This window comes from Typopeltis vanoorti, chromosome 23, assembly GCF_054136105.1.
Source record: "Typopeltis vanoorti isolate ZY-2024b chromosome 23, IOZ_Tvanoo_1.0, whole genome shotgun sequence".
Classification (NCBI taxonomy): domain Eukaryota; kingdom Metazoa; phylum Arthropoda; class Arachnida; order Uropygi; family Thelyphonidae; genus Typopeltis; species Typopeltis vanoorti.
Window position 1 is genome coordinate 80,879,442 of NC_143571.1, and position 16,392 is coordinate 80,895,833.

Genomic DNA, 16,392 nt, shown 5'->3' on the forward strand with positions numbered 1-16,392 from the left:
TGCACAGCTAAATACTTTGTTAAGGCACTGACTATACTTATAGAGCCAAAATGTATAAATTTAGCATAGGAAGGATATTAAAATGGAGAATATTATGGATCCACCTATATTTTATAGTAAAATATAGAAAGACAGTTAAGAAAAGTTTCGAAAAATTTACAACAAGTTATGAGAATTTAACATCATACCTACACTAAATGGAAGCGTAGGTATGATGTTACTCCATGCCTTAATCATTTGATTGTGCACCTAGGTTCTACCTACTCTCCTGACGAGAACCAACAGTTCGAAGCAACTGTTAAGCCAGTGAAACCTAATTTAAGCACTAATAAAAGACAAATACGCTGGTCCCTGGGCACCTCTTTTGTCTTTTTAAGTAGGCTTGCCTAATATTCTCATAAGCTGTCTGGTAATTTTTTCGAAAACTTGCAGACAGCTTATGACTGGTAATGTTTGAAAAATTACTACATATTGCTTTCTTTTTTTTTCTATATTTGCCTATAAATTAGAGAGAGAGAGAGAGAGAGAGAGAGAGAGCACAAAGGAGAATGTTAAAAATGATATCGGGATTGTGGAATGCTGAGTATGAAGACAGATTGAGAATTTGTAGACAGCAGACACTAACAAACAGGAGAAAGAGGGGAGATATGATTGAGACTTACAAACTTCTTAAAGGGTCATACAGGATTTTAATTGATGGAATTTTTCAATTTATGGAGGGTGGGGAAAGGACAAGAGGGCATCCTTGGAAGCTGAGAATGAAGGTCGCCAAGAAGGATGTGAGGGCTAGATTTTTCTCTCAGAGGGTGGTGCGTGATTGGAACGAATTGTCATTGGATGTTATGAGCCCAAGCAGTGTGAATGAATTCAAGAATAAGTATGACAGCTGGTGTGACCTCCCTCGATGAGTCTCTGACTCCCTGGAGGTCTCTCTTAATAATAATAATAGTAATAAATATATGTGGAGCCATAATATTCTCCATATTAATGTACTAATAGCAATATTTTTACAAAGTACAGCACATTACAATCATGACTGCACGTTTGCAATACTGTTGAATGCACAGACCATGCCTACACAATACACTACTAAATAGTACGATCACGTGTTACGTTGGGATTAGTGTTTGAGATGGGACAGCTACGCACATGTCCCACGAACAAAACGGGAAATACTCGAATTTCACAGAAATTATAAAAGATCCCAATTCATATAAATTTAATTAATCAATTCATACAGTCAGCACTGTAAGACTTTATTTCTCTATACATGTAATATCCAGCAAGGATGAGTAAAGTAGAACTGTAGTGTTCCAAGCATCTTGCACGTAACTTTCGCCTCTTGCATGACGCAAGGTGACAAATTGGTTTCTACATTCTTCGTGCTGTAAATACATCTGTTAGCGGTTGTGACCGATATCCTAGTTTTTCCTGGTGTATGTGTGTGTGTGGACTACGAACTAATCAGTGCGAAATCCTCGCTGTTATCGTAACAGGTGTGTTATGTGCCTCTGCTTTGTTAGGAAAGGTATAAACAAGCCAAAAATTGATCAGCTGCTTTCATGCAAAATTTTGAACAGCTGCCATTTGTCTTCTAGCTTTCAGCACCATCCAATGAAGAAAAAGAGTGATAGAGTTCCGATTAGGACAACAGAGTTCCAATTATATTGACAAATGATGGAAGCGCAACAGAAAGATAACGTGGATCGGAAAAATCAAAAGATTCGTTTTGGCTTCGGAATGGGAATGAAAACACTTATAGATTTCAAAACAACTCACTGAAGAGCAAAAGTTAGAAAATATTTTTCTCAAAAAAAAAAATAATAATAATAATAAATAAATAAGAAACATGGAGATTAAAAAAAAAAACGGTCCTATAGCATCCATCATATTCACCAGACTTTTCTATACTCTTTCGGCCCCTTTCTAAACTGGTGACATAATAATAATAATAATAATAATAATAAAATAAATGCAAAATATATGGTTTTCCTACTGGTGGCAGCATAAAATAGAGAATGTATTGGAAAACGAAACAGCAAAAATTCTCTGGGACTTTAGAATACAAACTGATCGGCATTTGGAACACAATAGACCTGACATCACAATTATTGAACATCGACAGGTTTGGATTATCGATATTGCAGTACCCAGTGATAACAACATCAACAACAAAGAACTGGAAAAAATTACTAAATATCGAGATCTCGAAATCGAAGTTGGCCGACTGTGGCTTAAACATACCAAAGTCATCCCAATAGTTATCGGTGCACTTGGTGCAACTTCAAAGAAGCTATCTAACTATTTACAGCAATTAAACATCAATGAAGTGATCCCATATGACCTACAAAAAACAGCATTACTTGGAACAGTCCATATTTGACGACGCTACCTGACGGACTATTCTTAGATTCTTGGGTAGAATCTGAATTGCTTTGAATCATCAGTCAAATTTTTATTTATATGATATCTCGTTTTGACTGTGTATTAATTATGTGAATAAAATAAGAATAATAATAAACATTCCAACTAGTGACTAGGCTACTTTTTCTCAGATTAGGCCATATCTAAGGTTGGTTGCTCAGATTAGGTCATTAAATAATAAAGTAACACGTAAAAACCACAGTGATATCTTTAATTTTTAAACAACTTATCGGATTGCAAAGGTATTATCACGTTCCTTAAGTGCTCTTACTGGTCATTCCAGATCCTATATAAAAAACTCAACAGATTTTCTTGAAAAAATCAAGCATATAAAAATTACAGATTCTGAAATATTAGTCAGTTTTGACATCATTTCTCTGTTCACCAATATCCCATTGACCGACACAGTCAATTCTTTATATGAAGATTACCCTCCAGATATCGCAAGGATATTCGAATATGTCATCCACTCGGGTTATTTCAGTTGGAAAAACAAAATCTACAAACAAATTGAAGGTACTGCCATGGGTAGCCCTCTTTCTCCACCTCTGGCAAACTACTATTTGAAACAATTCGAAGGTACTATGTTCTCATCCATTCATCTTCAACCATCTCTTTGGTACCGTTACGTCGATGATGTTTTTGCTGTTTGGCCACACACCGAAGATGAACTTTCCACCTTTCTACAACGGATAAATAACCTTCACCCACGCATCCAATTCACTATGGAACAAGAAAACTCTGGTATTTTACCATTTTTGGACATCCTCCTTACTAGAACGTCTTCTGGTACCTTATCTACAAGCGTCTTTCGAAAACCCACATTTACTGGCAGATACATTCACAAAACGTCTGCGCACCATATGTCTCAAAAATTTGGCATTCTTAAATCTCTAATTCATAGAGAACATAAAGTTTGCTCTTCCCCAATAATCTTACAACAAGAACTTTCCATCATTAAAAAGTTAATGGAATCAAATGATTACAACTCCAATCAAATCCAACAGATACTTGATTCTTATGTTCCAACACCTACAGTTTCTTCAACAGTCCGCAGAGTTCCTATTCCATACATTTCAGGAATCTCAGAACCTATAGGTAGAATTCTGAAAAAGTATCAGTTGATTCCAACATATATTCCTATCAACAAAATTTCTTCTTTATTACTTTCTACAAATGATAAACTGTCTTCTCTATCTTTGGCTGGCGTTTACCAAATACCTTGCGAATGCGTTGTCTCTTATTTTGGACAAACTGGCCGTTCTTTGGAAAAAAGAATAAAAGAACATCAATATTATATTGATTATAACAAACCTCTGAAGTCCGGTCTGGCGCAGCACAGTATGTACTCTATGCATAGTGTCCAGTGGGATAAAGCAGTTCTCCTCCATAGATGCAGATTCAAATATGAACGCTTATTCAAAGAAAGTTGTGAAACTATCTTACACCGACCGACTTTAAATAGAAATGACTGTATGTCTCTCTCAAAGATCTGGGAGACTTTTATCTTATGTAAAAAACCATTTATCTTAATAGATTAAATTTGTTATTTCTATTATTTCCTAGCACGCGGTAACAATTTATGAAAAAAATGAAGATTTACTATTAATTTTAGTACGAAATATCTGTCCTTTTACTAATTAAAGATATCACTGTGGTTTTTACGTGTTACTTTATTATTTAATTACTATGCCACAGGTTCCACTAAATAATCAGATTAGGTCATATCAACTAAGCCTATGAGGCGAATGTGTTATGTTTGTAAATTGGACGAAAAAAATCAAAGATTTCTGCCGTCTCAGAATGAGACTGATAATACGGATTAACTTAACTTTAACTGAAAAGTTCATCTAATAATTTAAGTCTTTCCAATTAGAGTGTCAAACCGCTTCACGGAAGAAAATAAAAAATAAATAAAAGACATCAGTTTGCGATTTTTGTTGTTAACATCTGTGTAGTGGCAGATTAGAAGGATGTCTCGTGGATTTTGCTTGTAATGGCTATACTCAAGCTGGCACGCGTTCACATGTGTGCGTGCATGCTCGCACGCGCTCACACACACACACACACACACACACACACACACACACACACACACACACACACACACACACACACACACACACACACGCACGCACGCACACAGTTTTATGGTTCCCTTTGTCCCAGTTACAACACTTTGAGAAAGCAGTTTAAAAAAAAAAAAAAAACGATTGTTTGAAAAATAATGTTTAATGGGAAAATGGAACTTCCCAATTAAGCTTATTTTTCAAATGGCGTTGGAAATCAGATACTAAATGAAAAATAATAATATTTTTTGTAAACTATAAGATACTATTGAAAATTTAAAAATATTTGAAAATAATAAAATATAAGATTTATTTAGAATATATATCAACAACTTTTTTTTTTATCTTTATATATATATTTTACTAAAGCATTTATCATCTTTTTCGTTATGTATCAAGTTCTTTAAAACTTTTTACTTTTTTTTTGTTGTATAACAAGTAAATTTTGTTTGTATTTAATGTATCTAAAAAAATAAAATAAAATCAATCAACCAATACCAATGATGTCCTCTTTACTTTTATAATCAAGTAATGTACACGTCCGATACAGTAATTAATATATATTTTATTTGTCTCTGTTTAAATCCAGATTAATTAAAATGGTTTAGAGATGTTGACTTTGAAAGGGCTTTAGTTTCTCATAATAAATGAGTTTCTGTACAAGTTTCTGTTTCTGTTATGTATCAAGTTCTTTAAAACTTTTTACTTTTTTTTTGTTGTATAACAAGTAAATTTTGTTTGTATTTAATGTATCTAAAAAAATAAAATAAAATCAATCAACCAATACCAATGATGTCCTCTTTACTTTTATAATCAAGTAATGTACACGTCCGATACAGTAATTAATATATATTTTATTTGTCTCTGTTTAAATCCAGATTAATTAAAATGGTTTAGAGATGTTGACTTTGAAAGGGCTTTAGTTTCTCATAATAAATGAGTTTCTGTACAAATGCTTATTTCCTGTTATGTTGTGGAAAATGCGTAACTCGATGACAAGAAATCAGAAAAGTGGAAGACGTATTATGTTACTACATTTAACATACAATGGTAGGTCTGTGAATGGAACAAGTAAAGACGGTGATTGTAGCATCTTGTCGGGAGTGGTAGGAAGAACTTATGTCGTTTTACGGAATTTGGATCGAATGAATTTATTCTCAATAGAAAAGAGAACATTATATAAAAACGAGGTTTAAATGATAGAGAATAAACATCCTGCCTAGAGATGTTTACACAATCGTTAATATTTGTTGTTATGTGACATTCACAAATCTCCAAATAGTTCGCTGATCAAATCGATAAACTATTCGACTCGAACATCGCAAGGAAGACATCAACACATTGATAGATGATATATGAATACAAGCCTTACAAAGTCAGCAGTTAACTGAAGTCTCAGTCTCACCAGATTCTTTTTTTTTTTTTTTCGAATTTAAAAGAATAATTATTAGATATTGGCATTGTGTGAGCTAAGGATTTTTTTTTTTTTTTTTTTACATATTTCAGAAACCCCCATCTAGAAACAAAATTCATCTTTCACCTAAAGAAATTTAAAAAATCCATGTCCTGGTGGGATTCATACCGCAGCCTGCTGACATGAGAGTGGATTCGTTAATCATTTAACTAACAAGACCAGAAATATTGCTTGCCAATATAGCGAAAAAAATTATTACATTGCTTGCAATATACTAACAAATTTTCAGTATATTGTTATTGCTATATATATTACCCTAATTAAATATTTATAAATTACTAAAATTAGTTCGCCTTTACATAATGTAACTAATAATATATATATAGATAATATATATAAATATAATAAAAATTACATTTTTTTTCAAATTTTAATCAAACCAAAAAGTGAATGATTAAAGACATAAAATTCGAAGAATTTGTGAAAAAAAAAAATGTATTTGTGTATAACATCTAGGATACTGCAAAAAGATGTAACATTATATATTCTAATTTCTTTCTCCTAAAATTCGTTACTATTTCTATTATACATCTTTCCAAAAAAAAAAAAAAAAAAAAAAAAGGTTTTACTTAGTGATTGTTTTACTTAGAGATCAGATGCTGAAACAATGATGTTTTAGTAAAAGTTTCAATATTTCACTATGCCATGGTTTTTAGAGATGCAGAAGAATGCGATGTCGCTAGAGGATGACCAGACTCAGAGAAATATTATATTGATTGCAAGCTGTTGAACAAAAGTGTGCCGATTGTGAACAGGATTCCACAAGTGCTTATGGAAAACAATGAATACAAACAGAATTTTAATGACTAATAAAACAATTATTAATTAAATGTTCAGATGTCGTATGAGAGAGAGAGAGAGAAACGTGGCTAATTTTGACATTCTAGTGAAAATCATAATACAAAATACCAATAAATAGCAATAAATATAATACAGGTATTCCCTGTTTCTACCTAGACTCCTAAGATTTAAATAGTTTAGTTCGCAGCAGGTTGTGAGGTCAATGAAAAAAAAAAAAAAAACCTCTATTTCTGAATGTGTATATACGCATGCGTGCATCAACAATCAGGTATTGCGTTGCACATTAGAGATTTATTTTAAGAATTTTAATATGCATATATTTCCATAGGCTGAGAATGTTCTTTGAAAACATTACAGTAATATTTATGGATTGTATACAGTTTAATCCTAATAATACGTGAGTTACAACTTTAAAATTTAAAATAGAATGTATTGAATAATCCTGGGGATGGAAAATGGCTCGAATTAAAATAAATAAATAATAATGAAATAAAATAAAGTACTGTAATTATATTTGGCATTTCCTCTCAAGTATCGGATCTCGTCAACGTCAAATAGATCTCCTTAACCAATACGTAAATTGGAAACACTTTGGAGGGAAGAAGTTTTTTTTTTTTTTTTTTCAATACTAACATCCTACATAATTCCTCAATTAAGATACGCTCAAAGTCGATAAATGTATGAGTTGCATGCCATTCATAAAAACTTACCGTAGTATCGCACAAGAACTGGAAGTACCATGTTTTGCAGAGCGCGCATAAATGTCCGCCCTCTATACACCCTTGTAACCTATTTACTGAAGGGTGGCAGAATCGATGGTTAGGGGGATGAGGGCAATATGAACTGTGAGAAATCAGTTTTTCGGATGAATACAAACCGAGCTTCTAGTGCATACGCTCCCATTTTACACCTCCTGTCCTCTCCCTGAGGCTAGTTCTCATGGTCGAATCCCTCCATCAACACAGCGCAGGTGCCAGCACTTTGCCTCCCAAACCCCTCGTTCGCTCTACTCCCCCTCCCCTTTCTCCCCACCACACGCACTTAATAGTTCTATAATAATCGCCGTTCTCTGACCGCTGTCTATTATGGCTTATTCAGCGAACAGTAGCCAAACAAGAACGCTCTTGGGAGGCATTGATGCGATAGGACGATCACGACAAAAAAAAAAAAAGAAGAAAAAATCATTTACCATCGCTTGAATGCTCTCCCACACAACAGGTGTGTGATTATAGCAAAGCCACGAAAGCTGCGGCCATTTTCATTTCAATAGCTAATGAGCAATTCGGTGCTTGCACGTAGACCTATCGGCTAGATAAAGGCATGAAAATGTCGTGAAAAATTGCGTTTTGTATTAAAAATAATGAACACTCTAATAAGTAACTTTAACCTCTCAAAGGCTACTTTTACAATTTCGTAATAAATAGCGACATGATCATCCAAATATTTTTAGAACTTTTTTTTCGTTAATAATAAACGATTATTTAAAAATTTAACCATTATAGATGATAGGACCTGAAACACAGAATAAGATAAGAAAATGCATTATTTTTTATATGAAGAAAACAAGATGCATTAATTTTGATATAATGTGATTAATTATATAAATTTTATATGTAAAAATAAATGGCGTTTCAGCTTATTAACTAAATTTTACATAAAATTTTAAAAGAATATTTTTTTAAATTTTTAATTGGCATTATATTAAAGCTTACAATATTTATGTATATAACTTTTATAAAGTTTTTATATGAACTTTTTTCCCAAACAGTACTTTGGTGATATAGGTTTTACAGCCTTTCATGTATGGAGTCTGTATATATATATATTTACATTTTCATATACTATACATATGTATCGATCAATTGAAACCTATACTCGTATATTAAGCTCCTCTGGTAATGCATAACAAAAATAAAGCCTTAATTTTTATCTTATTTAATAAGATTCGCTAGACCCTTATAAACAAATTAATAAATTAACAGAGTTACCCTAGCAACTCCCTCTCAATTGGAATTTTCTGAGCATGTTACTGATAAGAGCTAAAATAATGTGTCGACAGATCAAATTCTGGCATTAAGCCATACTTTCAAACAAAGCTTGGTAAACTGCCAACCAGCTGCTTTGCAGATCTCTCTCTCTCTCTCTCAATCTGACACGAGCCAGCGACTGAGAACGTGCGCACGAACACACACACACACACAAAAAAAAAAAAAAAAAAAGGGAGGGGAATTGGCCAACTTCTCATTTGTTTAGTCGATTACATAAAAACTATAAAAATTTTGTCATACCCATGTCATGAGAGGATAATTTTAAATTCATTTAGCCTGTAGATGTAATGATCATTTAGCCTGTAGGTGATAATTAAAGCGAACTTACTTACCATTAATAATACACAGAAGTTTAAAACTTTAGATGATGATAATGAAATTAAGCGTTGTAAAAAATGCAGATCTAAAGATCTGAACAGTTTAGTTGAATGCCTTCAGAATCGGAAGTAAATGGATACATTTGCTCATTTACTTCAATAAGATGCTACATGTGACTTTGAAAGGGATTTTTGCTGAAGCGCACTTTTCTATTGGTTTCAATTATTATTTTTCACAAAATTCACCATACCTCATATTAAGTTAATTAATAGTTTTGATTAAGTGAGTAAATCTTATTCAGGGTGACATTTTAAAAGGAAGAAAAAAATTACTGTTTTCTAGGTAGATCGGTATCGATGGTACCATTTAGTATGCCAAATTAAATGATGCATTATTATATACACACACACATTATGTGTGTGTGTGTGAGAGAGAGAGAGAGACTACAAGGTGATATCTGTTCCAATTAACAAATCTTCCCATAATACTTCAGTCATTAACTAATAAATAAAGTACTTTCCGGAAGAATCTTTCCTTAGCTAACAAGTAAACGTCACAGGAATCATGCCATGCGATCGATTTCACTTTGGGCTTTCACAAGTGAATAGAAATGCCACCATCTTCCAGTATAAAAGAGAAGGCTACACATGGCTGTCTCAATGGCCACAACATTTTTAATTATTGAAACTCCCTCATAGTTGAGGAAATGCTCCATAGTGCATTCGGATGGACGATGCAACATTGACCTTTGAATGGAAAAGATCTGGGTTCGATTCTTAATGCAGAAATGAGAAACATTTCTCCGAAATACTTAAAAAAAAAAAAAAAAAAAAAAAGGATGAGTTAGCCAGTGTCATGTGGTCATAGCAGTTCCTGATAATTCAAGATTCTTATCCTGTTAACGGACAGATAGAGCATAGCATATACAGCGAAGTCAAACAAGGACATGAGACCATATATTGGACCGGCTAGGAGTAGTCTAAGGGATAGAGAAGACCTAGATTTGCATGGAGATTTCCTGGGTGGGATCGGAATTTGGGAGCTGTGTTGGAAATCTGATATGGGGGAAGAGAAATCGAGAGACTGGATTAGAAATAATAAATAAGAACCACAGGAACCGGGACAGTGCGTAAATAACCAGAAGACCTAATTCAGGACCAGCATTTTCCCCCCTCAATAATTAGCCAGTTTTTCAGGCACAGAAAATATTAAGGTCATTACTGTGTAGTTGAAACCACAAGTGTGATTTAGCTCTTGAAGTGAGAATTATTTTTGAACACGTTTATGAAGTGACAACATGGACAGAGCAAATTGCAATATGTGATTGTATTAATTTAATGATCACATAAATCCCACTAAGTTGAATATCAAAATCGTAACGGTACAGTTTTGTCTTCTAAATCACATGATCCTCAAGGGGAATTACTAAAGCACATTTTAGTAGCTCCCCTTGCATCTGCTAAAACCCTCGTGCAACAGGTGATTCTTAGAACGATGTCGCAAGCAGGTGTAAAACCTTGCTACAGACAGTCTTTTATCCTGCCCTGTTTTTCGTTGTCGCTTGAACAAAAGAAGGAAATCATCCGCGGAGTAACTCGAGCATCCCATTGGGAGACTCAATTGCGGTCTCAGTAGCACGAAAGCTTTTCTCACGTTCGCTCCCAACTAATCAAAAGTTTGAGTCTATAACTAGAAAATGTTACGTCCTTCAAATATAGCTGATCGCAGTCTTTGAAGTTCGTGATTTCTAAAGAAGTTCCTGTGGGATTATCTGATCTCGAATCAAATGGAACTAGAAAAATTAGGCACCAGATGCACTAATCCCTGGAGCAAGGATTAGTGCATCTGGTGCTACCCACACATATAGAGACGGATAGGATAAGATTTCGTACTAACATTCGAAATAAACTTAATTTCTTATCCATTTCAAAGACTGGAAAATACTTGTCTGTACCAATAAATTGATTTTAACCTTTCGCCAAGAGATCTAAATCCATCAAGGGTGATTTTCATATGAGTGTAAAATCGAAGCAAGCACCAGAATTAACACCAACTCCAAATACCATAACTTGAGTCATACTGAAGAGCACCACAGTAGCAACAAATCTTAAGATGAGTTGGCTGGTTTCACACGGACATAGTAGGCTTTTCCCTCATGGAAATATAGTTTTTTTTTTTTTTCATCCCCAAAACAAACTAATCTCGTGAACACACATTTATAGTCGTAATATTACCCTTAGAGCAGTGTTTCCCAACGTTGTTTGGATCATGCCCCACCTCAACGCCTCAAAGATTTTGATGCCCCCCTCCCTAGTATAATAGTCAGCCAAGTTCTGAAAAAGTATAAAATAAATATATACTTTAAATAAAAAAAGGAACATAGGTAAAACTATTTTTAATTTGACTTTCTTCAATGAATATAAATTTTATATTACACTTTGTATATTAGAAAACATAAATCGAACTGAACTCGGGAAAATAAAATCCAAGTTAATGTGATCCTTGAGCTTGATGTCTGCTGCAAAGAGTTTTTGTTTCAGTACTAATTTAGTCATTTTCAATCTCAAATCCCCATGGTTTGTGATATCCAGGTGATTTCTTTTTTTTTCAGCACTGAAGCCACATTCAACTAAATATGCTACGGGAAGGGCACAGTATTTTTTTTTTTTTTTTTTTTTTTTTTGCAAAACTAGTTGAATTTCGGTATTTCGTTTCTGTCTCGTCAGAAAGCCATGCATTGTTCCTTTTATGTTAAATAAATTTCCAATAGACTCATCATTTTGCTTTTCTGAGAGTTCTTCTTGATACTATTCTTCTTCCATGATGTTAGCTTTTTTTCTCGGAAAGTCAGGGTTGCAACATAGACAATTTATCACCGACAATGGTGAGTTTTTTGAGTGTATCGGTGATGAATGCAACGTCATTTTCTAATTCCTCCCCCCAAAATATTCAACTTGCTCCCTATGTGGCGTACGCCCCACTTTGGGAAACACTACCTTAGAGGAATGGCAAGCTGGCTGCATTAAACTGCCTAAAACTATTAATTAAGGGAATCAACGTGTCTAAAGAAGTCCATGAAATAGATGGCTGGAAGGAAAAAAAAAAAAAACATTTGAATTCTTTTTCAAATAAAGTGAGTTTCAGAATGTTAGCGTGTTGGGAACGATTCTGCTTTCATTGAGAAAGCAGAGGACCTAACAGTGGTTAACAGATGTCTGGATGGATCGATTAATACCAAATTTTAACTGAAATACTGAAAAAAGGGATCCCCAAGTTAGTGTGCAATGCTAATGGATATTATGACGATAACATCGCCTTGTTTTTCAATGGATAATAGCTTTACAAGAAATCTTTTTTTTTTTTCAATTTTTTTTTTTTTTTTTTTTTTTTGAAAGCAGAAAAAACAGTTGGAATTTACGCACGGCTGAGTACAAGACGAATACATAAAGCTACAATTCATTTCATGCATTCTTTTTCTAATAATCCAATTTTTTTGTCAGAGGGAAGCCCCACAGAATACTCAGTGGTATATTGTTTGTGCTTTATTGTTTTAGGTATAATAGATTAAATCCGAGAGTGAATAAGAGAGTCGTCAATATATTTCGAGAACGATTTTAACTTCTGAACAAGCTACACATGAATGAAGGACGATGTTCTTAAATTGTATTAAAAGCATGAGAATATACTGTAATCTTTTTGCAACATGGATTTCGAAATTTGCGGGAATCTTTGCACAGTGCTTGCTGGAGTGAAACTAAAGGTGCTGGGGAAGATAATTCAACATTCATAGGAAATATGATTAAATGGATTATCTAGCTTTATCTGCAACAATAAAACAACTAAGTCCTTAATTGTGTTGTTCGTTTCATCAGTGAATGGCAGGAAACATTTCCACGATGGACATCATTCGCGTTTGCTGCAAATATGATTGCAGTTCATCATTCGAATAGTTTGGCCCATTCGTACACTTTTCCTTGGCTCATAGCCTCTTCGCGATTCTATAAATCATTCTTAATTCAACTTCTTATGACCACACAGTTCAGATTACAGAGGTGGTCAACCAAAATGCGTGATGATATGTTCACCCATTGGTCACACGAGACCTGATGACCACCAGCAACTGAGAAGACACGTTTCAACTTGCTTTTATCGACATGATAGCAGAGCTTGAGAATGAGTTCTGGCATGCTGCATTATTCTTATACACAAATTGCCTTTGATATATTTCCTATTAATTTTCTGACTCCCGCTCTCTCATCCTTCCCCTGGGCGCTGTGATTCAGGTCTGCAAAAACAAGTGCATATGCTTTGTTATCATTAAAGACATAAAGAAAGATAAGAATGTTGTTTTACCAACGATAAAAACTTAAATTTTGGAAGATTAAAACGATCGAGTTTTTGGTGGATGTTTAAGAAAATAATGACGGGATTAGGATCATATATATTTATTCAGCTCACCGTTTTCTTCAAGATAGCATCATAGCTTTGAATACATTAGCACTAGTTCTTATAGACCTGAGAGAAATTCATATCTTGGTAAACTCAGGGCGAATCAAACCAACAAACATGAATACGGATTGCTACATCCCCCCCCCCACCGCATTATGGCACAAACTAGGGCTGCTGGCTCTTTAAACACCAGCCAAGCATATAGTATGCCCTGTGGACTACTAGAACAGAACAGTATCGAAATGTGTCAATTATTTCGCTGATACACAACAAGCACAGATATACAGTTAATGCTCCCAGAGAACTAATAAATATTGAGACTGAAAATCGTACGTTTAATCTCTATATAATAAATTAGTTTCATTTGTTTACTTGGCTAAGACGGCTAAATACATTCACAAAACATCCATGCATGAGATTTGAACCAACAATTTGTTGGTTGAAGTGCAGATACCGAATCCACTCAACCAACCAGAATGCTAATGAATAGTTCTTTGCAAAACTATATTTTCACTAATGACTACCATGTATTTTATATGCTTTTCTTCAAAACAGCTGAAATCATAAATATAAACACAATCATCTTACAATAATGATGAAATGTTGATCGATGAACACATTATCTCTTTGGTATTGAAAATTCTACTGATCCCATTCACTCCTCAAAACATCTTTGCGTATATTTAAGAATGAAATACATCATATCATTCTAAATTTCTTATAGTCGTTATAAGGACTGGCTTAAAGGGACGAAGCAAGAATGCTTTTCATCTTCCCCGTTATCTGTAGATGACAGTGTAGGGATAAGGTGTTATTGAGCTATTAAAGCTCTGATCATGGCATAACAGCAATAGCCGAGCCTCAGTTTGAACTTCATTGGCTACAGCATTGCCATGCATTACCCTCCCAGGGTTTCATACTTCTTTTCCGGTCCATAAAAAAAATAATAAATAAATAAAATAAAAAACTAATTCTAAATTATATAGTCCTTATAAGGACTGGCTTAAAGGGTCGAAGCAAGAATGCTTTTCATCTTCCCTGTTATCGTTATCTGTAAAGGATAGTGTAAGGATAAGGTGTTATTGCGCTATATAAAGCTCTGATCATGGCAGGAGGGTAACAGCAATAGCCGAGCCTCAGTTAGAGGCTCGGCTATTGCTGTTACCCTCCTGCCAGGGTACCCATTTTAGTCGCCTCGTACGACATGCATGAGCTACATTGGTGCTTTTTTTTTTTTAAAGCCGACTCTAAAAATTAGGACGATCCCTAGACCACTCATAGTGGCCGAAAGACCATCCAACTCAGCGTTGGCTCCACACCACCGCTCATATTCCGGGGAAAAGCATTCACCGACAAAGCCCCTCAGCGGGCCGTGCCGGAGAACACTTTTCCCGGAGACTCAAATTGCTCCCTTAAGGCAAAATCCCCAAGAGAGCAACTCAATCTCTGCGCCCCAGGGGGTAACAGCAACAGCCGAACCCAAGTTAAAACTTCATTGGCTACAGCATTGCCATCCATTACCCTCCAAGATGCGGTATTAATCACCGCATCTCGCGGTCGATTCTAAATTACACTATATTAAAGCTCTGATCATGAGCTTTAATATAGTGTAATTTAGAATATTAACTTTCTTATGGATTACTGATAATTATATTATTTTAATTTTTTTATTTCTTTTTTATCTTTTACAGATAGAAAAATATCAACAAAAATAAAGGTTCTCAAATGATTTTTAACCCAATATATAATTGTATTTTATATTATATTAAAAAGTTACTTATATACTTTTGTAAGGAAACATTTGACATCTTTCATAATGTGGCGAATAGGCAGCAGCCTATGCACAAACACGCCGCTGATGTCGTCAATAAACTTGGATCCTGACCAAAAAATGCCTCGAATATGCATTGATAATCGAAACCAAACGTTAAGACACTTTCTTGGTACAATAAATAAGTATAAACTTCTCTGTGCACTCTAAAAGAAATTAAAACATGAATGATACTTTTAAACAAACGTAGCTGTAATAAAAAAACCAGTTTATGTGTTTAAGCAAACTTTTATATTCCAATCTTTCGCTTTTTTTCTAGTGCCATCCAGAAAAATAAGGTCACTCGTTTCTTAGAATCATAGAGTGAGTTGCAAAGCAGTAAATGTCAACCTGGTAATTGTCACACCATTGTTGTAATTCCAGTAGGAATCCCCGATCAACTAAAAGATAACACTCCCATTCTTTAATGATCAAAAGTAGACAGAAAAATACCTCCCATAAAACTACCCCACATGACAGTTACTTTAGTGAGAGTTTCTAAACTCGATACAAGCTGTAGGCTATCGTGTGAAATCTTTAAAGGATTAACAACCAAAAAAAAAAAAAAAGCTGAGCAATGAAATCGACATAAAGTTAAAGCAATCAACAGCGCGCGCAAGAAAAGAACGTGCGCCACTGTTCAGTTCTCAAATTCCTTTTGTTACATGGTTTTAAGAGATGACGCAACAATACCCATGCACGCGACGCTGGGCGTGAGTCAGACAAGAGCTCAACAATACTAAGAACAGCCTGTCCTAATTAGATGCAGTACAGGTAGTTGGAGCGATTTGTCCGTGGCATAGCAAGTTCTTGTCTTCTGTGTTACATAACCTCACACTAACCTTAAATACAATAGGAAAAAAAAAAGGGCCATGAAAAGTAATAATACGTAGGACTTCGGTATGGCAATTATTATTATCTTGTGACAATAGAGTAGGCGGGTTAGTTACTTGCTACCAGTCAAAGAGGTCAAATGGAAATATGAATCGGGAATAAAAC

At 34.4% G+C, this 16,392-nt stretch overlaps 1 protein-coding gene across 3 annotated transcripts in view; it reads right to left on the reverse strand.

Annotated features, from left to right (window-relative positions):
• Nucleotides 1-16,392, reverse strand: part of pnt (ETS transcription factor pointed) — a 129,653-nt gene that overhangs the window by 64,473 nt on the left and 48,788 nt on the right. The gene's annotated exons all lie outside the window — the stretch shown is intronic.